Consider the following 7,500-nt stretch of genomic DNA (forward strand, 5'->3'; position numbering starts at 1 on the left):
ATCATCATCTCTACTACCACCATCACATCACCATCCCTGCAATTACTATTACAACCACCACAACCCCACCCCTACCACCGCCAATGCTACTGCAATCAGTGTTGCAAGTCCCGTCAAAACCCTTCAAACAAATTTAGCTCAAATCTCTCTCTCTCTCTCTCTCTCTCTCTCTCTCTCTCTCTCTCTCTCTCTCTCTCTCTCTCTCTCTCTTTCTCTCTCTCTCTCTCTCTTCTATTATATTATATATATATATATATATATATATATATATATATCAAACACACACACACACACACTACAACCACCACCACCACATTTTCATCACTACCACTACTACTTCAACCACCACCACCACAGCATCATTACTACTACATCCACCACCACTACATCATAAATACCACTACTACAACCACCCACACCACATCATCACTACTACTACAACCACAGCCACTACTACAATTACAACCACCACCACGACCATCACATCATCATCACTACCACTACTACAACAGCCATTATCACATCGTCATCATCACGACGACTACTACTACTACTACTACTACTACTACTACTACTACTACTACTACTACTACTACTACTACTACTACTACTACTACTACAACCAACACAACATCATCCTCACAACCACCATTACTACAATCACTACCATTCGGATTTGGAGCATTACTTCATGTGAAATAAGGAAACTTTGGGGCTGTATTTGGCAATGTGTTTATATATCATAATGTAGTTTATATCAGTTATCTATTTAGATCTATACAATATTTAAACACGATACCAAATACCGTCCAAATTCCATTTTTTGTGTGCGGATATTCCTCTTTCGGCATTGAAATTCCTCCGAGTGGTGCCTGAAATTCCTGTGAGTAAAATTGAAAATTGACGTCTCTGCAAGTTTTACTATTCTCATCAAATTTCCAATGCCCGTATCGAAGGAGTTATCTATTCCCATTGATTTGACTGTGCGTGAAAATGGTGCCTCACATCAAAGACGATTTTCTCAAACTTGGTTTTTACACTCTCCCTATTTCAAACGGTCATATCTCGGCAATGAAGAATCAGAATTTTATAAATTTGGTATCAAATTTTAAAGCATAAAATAAGCTATGATTGGGTACCAAAAACCCAAAATTGAAAAATCCGACTTAATACGTTTCAGCTCATGGGTCATCGCAACATTCATTCATTTGTTCCGTTTTTATTTTAATTAAGTTCTTTTTATTTTAATCTTTCAAAATCATTTTATGCTTTAATTCACTCAATCCTAGAGATTTTTGCTACTTTTCAAAAATTGGAGAAAAATGTATTAAAAATGAGCATGTACATATATAGTTTTATTCAACTACCATTAACATGTACAAACTAAATACATTAGCTTTGATACTACGTCTATAATTTGTCTCAGAAAAATGTAATAAATAGGCATGGGGTAAAACTACGGATATAGTCGGTGTTAGGGTTGAGTGAGTTAAGCACAGTTAACTCATAGCACCCGTGAGGATACTAATCTGAATCTGCAGGGGCGTGGCTATATTAGTTGATTTGGTGCCTGGCACCGCTTCTATCTTTTAAAAATGGACTACAGCATTTTAAAAACAAATTATACTGAGAAATGGTATATACCGCCTCTTACTTATTTGAGTAAGTCTCTTCTTTAAATATTTTTCCATTCTTTTATATTTACAAATATAGCATGTTTCAAGTCATTTTCTTCTGATTCTGGCACCACCCTATATTGTAAGCATGCCACGCCACTGCTAATCTGACTCATGATTCGTGTCTTTGGCAAACTGTTACTGTACAGACATTATGCCACCCGATCCAGGTGTGAATGATTCTTGGTATTCAGTGATGACGGATATTGACGGATTATGAGTGTTAGGCACCTTGTTACCTATCATACTAAATGATGATCTGTTGAAGGAAATCATCAGGATAAAAGAGGAGATATGGGTTAAAAGCGACGTGCACATATTTGCAGGTCTGATAATCGAACGCAATTATGGACTTATTTTAACAGTGCTGTGATGGAAATATTTTTGGGTCGGTTACAACAATACGCTTCAACAGTCGTAACGTCACTTCCCTCGTAATGACGTATGGTAACTTACCAACTGGCTCTAAACTATCGGAACAATGGCGGACGCCCTTATGAAATATTTCTACGACGAGCATAGAAGCGTTTCCAGGGGGGAAAAAAAACATTAAAAATCTGATCATGTTTTGACTTTTGCACATTCTGATCACAAGACATATGAAAAATTCTAGCCAGCATGAAGAATAAAAAGTACCGATTTTCTTTGTTTAGAACCACGATGGCCGCCATTGCTGGGCGACGTGACATCAGACTATTCAATCCAATTAGCCCATTGTAATTTGGGTTATATGACTGGCCGACAGAATACTGGATTTAGGCGATGGGTCTAGTTTGATTTTTTTTTAAACCTTAAATTTCCCTTTACTTTGCAGGTTGGTTATCAAGTCGTGTATAAGTATAATGTAACCAAACACGCGCAGGTGGAAATGACCATCGACTCCAAGTGTCACCCCCTGAAGTCAGTTGCCTTCCTCGACAACGTACAGCAGCCTATCGTCACTCAATGGGAGGCCTTCTCCTATAACTTCACTGACATTGTCTTTGATAGGAATTACACGAGCTGTGAGGCTGTCGTAATCTAAATTATACAAGATGGAATTCGATTACTTGTCACTAAAGAACGCGTTCTCCTTGTTGAAAAAAAAGCAAATAAAATTACAGACAAGCTTATTCTGGTGATACTGTATTGTATCTATTTCTTTATTCATTATTTGTTTATTTATTCAGGAATGATAGATACAAAACAAACAAAATTTGACGTCATTATATTAAGTTCTAAAAATGATATATGAGACATCTCTTATTTTTTGGAAAAAGTTCTTTTGTTTATTTTAACTATTAATTTATTTATCTATTTGATTATTTATTCATTAATATTTATTATCATTTGTATATTTATATCTATCTATATTTATAATTATATATTAAAATGAAAACTTTTTTTAAAAATGAATTTTAGATCCTTACTGACCAGTTTCAAATTGACAAATTCAGGAGCAGGCACTGGTGTAAGGTAATGGCTTGAAAAAGTGTGTGCCAGACAAAGCAAGAAAGATTTTTTTTTCTTTCTTGCTTTGTCTGGCACTGTTTCATAAACATTTTTACTGACCAGTATGTACATGGTGAAAACCCTTCCCCTTGCGGCTATGTGGTCTCGTGGTATAACACTCGCTTTCGGATCAGAAGGTCCTGGGTTCGAGCCTCGCGCTCGGCGCATAGTTGAGTCCTTCAAAAAGGCTCTTTACTCAAATTATCTCACCTTACTCATGTGTAAAATGAGTACAGCAGAGTAATGGACCTGATCTTGAAGGACTTACACTGAAACTCTTGTCTTGGCCTACTTGGACGACATCTGGGTACTGGGGAAGTCCTTTCAGGACCACTTCAACAACTTGAGGGAAGTGTTCTCCAGATTCCGTGCCTTCCGGGTGAAGTTCAAACCCAGGAAATGTGAGCTCTTCAGGAAAGAAACTAAATTTTTTGGTAGGAAGGCAGGAAGAAACCAGTTGTCTATGACAGAGGAATCAATTGCCACTGTACGGGATCGGCCAGCACCTACGTCCATTAAGGAAATAGAGAAGTTTTTGGGCTTAGCTAATTACCACCGCTTCTTCGTAAAGGATTTTGCCGGAATATCAGAACCCCTCACACGACTTCTGAGAAAGAAAATTTTCATCTGGGGTGATGAGCAGCAGGCAGCCTTTGAGGAGATCAAGCTACCCCATTATTTCCCCACCGATCTTGGCCATTCCCACTACGACAGGCCACTTCATCCTCGATACTGATGCTTCGGATTTCGCCATCGGAGCCGAGTTAATTCAGATCCAAGAAGAGGAAGAGAAGGTGATTGCATATGGGAGCTTCACCCTGACTCCCCTTCAGCCGCGCTATTGCACTACCAGGAAGGAGCTAATTGCAATTGTGCGCTTTACCAATCACTTCCGTCACTACCTCTTAGGCAGCGAATTCACTGTACGAACGGATCATCGCTGCCTTACTTGGCTCATGAACTTCAAGAGGATTGAGGGCCAACTGGCCCGATGGATCGAAGAACTCAGTCAATACAACATGAGGATAGTTCACCGCTCTGGTTCACTGCACATGAATGCTGATGCCTTATCTCGACCTCCCACGACGGACACTTGCCAACACTACCGTCCTCACAAGGCGTTATCAGAATTGCCTTGTGGCGGATGCGCATATTGCGCCCGAACACAGGAGAGATGGGGAACCTTTGAATCAGAAGCAGAGTACGTCGTCCCCCTCGGGTCCCCTGACACAATTGTCACTGGGTTGGATATTATAAACGAGGGTGGACGTAGAACACAACTCAGAAGATTGGACGACACTGCCCGAATGACGTCAGGAAGGAACTGCACTATCCCCCTCGGGTCCCCTGACACAATTGTCACTGGGTCGAATATCATAAACGAGGGTGGACGCAAAGTGCGACAGATCAGAGGATTGAACAACTCTACCCGGATGACGTCAGGAATGAGCTGTGCTGTCCCCCTCAGGTCCCCTGACACAATTGTCAATGGGTTGAATATTACAAATGAGGGTGGACACAAAATACAAGTCGTAAGACAAGACGACTCGACACAAGTTGGCCTTGACGACATTGACATGGAGGATGTCAGGAAGCTGCAGTCGGATGATCATCACATTACCCACCTGCTATTATGGTTGAAATTAGGAGCAGACCCAGAAATGTCGGACTTGATGCTGTCTGGCCAGGAAGAAAAGTTCTACTGGGTACACCGCAACCTGTTCTTCCTGATCGATGGAGCCTTATACAGAAGAGACGAAGGCCCACGAGACATCCGTGTCATACCTACGCCTTTAACAAATTGATGTTAGGAAGGGAATTGAGCACACCGGTGGAATTGGTTATACCAGGGAAACCCACAGTCTCCTGAAGATTATGTCAACTCTCTACAGCAGGGGTTAGAGATAGCCCATGAGACTACGAGAACCACCCTCCGAACTGAGCTCAAGAGGACGAAGACGGACTACGACATCAAAGCCCACGTCCATTCCTTCAAGAGGGCACAGGCGGTTTATTACCTGGATAAATCGAGTGTGAAAGGAAAGTCCAGTAAGCTGAAACCTGTATGGACTGGACCAGCCATCATCTCCACGGTCCTGACCCCCGCCACATACATTGTCAAATTTAGGAACTCGGAGATTAAGACAGTCAACCATGACCACCTGAAATCATGTTGGGACCGGATTATCCCAGCCTGGATCCGAAAGGAAAGGGAGGCCATCGAATCTGGCCAGGAAATTACTTACTGTACTTGTGGAAAGCCAGACGATGGAGACCTCATGGTTGCGTGTGACAGGTGTTTCGACTGGTTCCACGGCAGGTGTGTCAACCTGACGAGGAACCAAGCAAGGCAACTGAACGCTTTCATTTGCCCATCCTGTTCTCACTAATCTTTTTCTTTAATCTCCGCAGACGACCTCTTTCTCACGGGATGTGACCCTCTTCCGGGATTTCCTGCGATTCCGAGAAGAGATGCCGAGAGCGGCCGGCAAGCGCTCTCCTCCGGGGCGTAACCAGGAGCACGCGATTCGGAATCGTAGGCTACCCTGGAGAATTCCACTAGACGCTCGAGGACTCCTCCAATCACCTCGAGACTTGGGAATAGATCCCGGACCTCCCCCGTCGCCTCTAACTCTAACCAGGAACGGAGGCCCCGTGACCGTAGGAGACGGTCCCGCTCGCCCCGTCGGGCCCACAGAACTAGTACCCCTTCCCGACAGAGCCGCGATCGGCCTCCCAGCAGGCATAGGAGGGAGGACCAAGAGCAAGCCGACCGCCGAGACAGATCTCGCCGCCGCCGGGGGGACTTCCGCAGCCTGCGGAATCAGCTTAAGAGGGCCAGGCAGGAGCTGGCGTTCCTCCGGACCGAGGCGGCTGAGGTCACCCGTCTCCGGGAGGAGAATAAAAGAATGAAGGAGAGGGAGCCCTCGATGGAGCTGTCCCTCCACAGCTCTGTCTTAGACAGCTAGATGCTAGGGCGAGCAACCGTGTAAATAGATTTATTTTTGCCCCTGCCCCAGGAAAGGGCTTTCCTTTTATTTCAGCCGTAGGTAAGGGCCTTCGTTATGTTTTGTTCGGCCCTAGGAAAGGGCCTTCATTTTTATTTTACCCCCCTTTTTTTTGTTGCTACGCCCTAGATAAGGGCTCCTCTCCTTTAGTTCACTGTAATACCGAGAGCTTCAGAAAGGTGCAGGTGAGTACCCCACATCCAGCCACCCTGCCCTTTTTGAGGGGGGAGCAGTGTAGGGATCTCTAGCCGTAAACAATCGTACGGCTAGTGACCTTGGCAATGGTCATTCCTACTTCCGCTCTGCCTCGTCCCGAGCTGACCCGGCTCATATAAAGCCGAGTGGACCTCTCGACTTACACACACTTACCTACTGACTTACTTACACACACTTACCTACAGACTTACCTACTGCACACTTCAAGCTCTACACTAAACTATCTACCATACCATATCTGTTGCGACCATACCTATCTACCATTACGACTAGCTAGATTCAGGTTAAGCTATATTATTATACTTTAACATTATCTATTTAATATCTAGTTTTAACTCAGTAATTCCGTGATTCACCGGCCATCTGGACCCATCCTAGCCATGGAGTCCTACAGCCAGAATATCGAGTTCTGGCAATCATGGTAGTTACTACAATGGCGTCACGAACGAAAACTTTTTTCTACATTTTACATTATCCATTTTATTGTTTCCTACCGTCGTATTTCGTTGAATGGGAGTTCGAATTTCGTTGATTTTTACCGTGTGAATACTTCGTTATTATTCATCATGTATTTACTACTATAATTCTTATATTCAATCTTGAATGAATTCTGTGCTGTGATATTGGTGATAGGTATGACCACGCCCCCTTCCCTTTTCTTTCAGTTGTTGGTAATTTCAGTTCGTGAATTTTGTTTGATCGTGTCAAGGTCGTCCTTGTCCTTGACTCCAAGGTCACACCTCTCTGGTGACCTTGTGGACCGTGTCATGTTTCATGATTTTTAAAAAAAAAAAATTTTTTACATTTGATTTCTTTTTTATTCTCTTTACTGGAAATATTTTTTTGTTGTTTTGTTATTGCCTATAACTGTGATTAGTGATTAGTTTATATCTTTGGTAATTTATTGTGAATTCTTGTGATTTGCTTTGTCCTTGACTTGACTTTGTTTACTGCTTATGACTGTGATTAGTTGAGTTCTTGTGATCTGATCTGTCCTTGAATTGATTTTGCTTGTCCAGTGCTACATTGTGATTGTGGTTACTCTTTCTATTGATTTTATTATATATCTTCAGTTATTCTTTTTCTTTCACACACCTTCCTCTCCTGAG

At 42.6% G+C, this 7,500-nt stretch overlaps 1 long non-coding RNA gene across 2 annotated transcripts in view; it reads left to right on the forward strand.

Annotated features, from left to right (window-relative positions):
• Nucleotides 1-7,500, forward strand: part of LOC144980273 (uncharacterized) — a 106,163-nt gene that overhangs the window by 22,570 nt on the left and 76,093 nt on the right. The window lies entirely within an intron of this gene.

The sequence above is a fragment of the Berghia stephanieae genome, chromosome 9, assembly GCF_034508935.2.
Source record: "Berghia stephanieae isolate SIO BIC M18660-M18661 chromosome 9, UCSD_Bste_1.3, whole genome shotgun sequence".
Classification (NCBI taxonomy): Eukaryota; Metazoa; Mollusca; class Gastropoda; order Nudibranchia; family Aeolidiidae; genus Berghia; species Berghia stephanieae.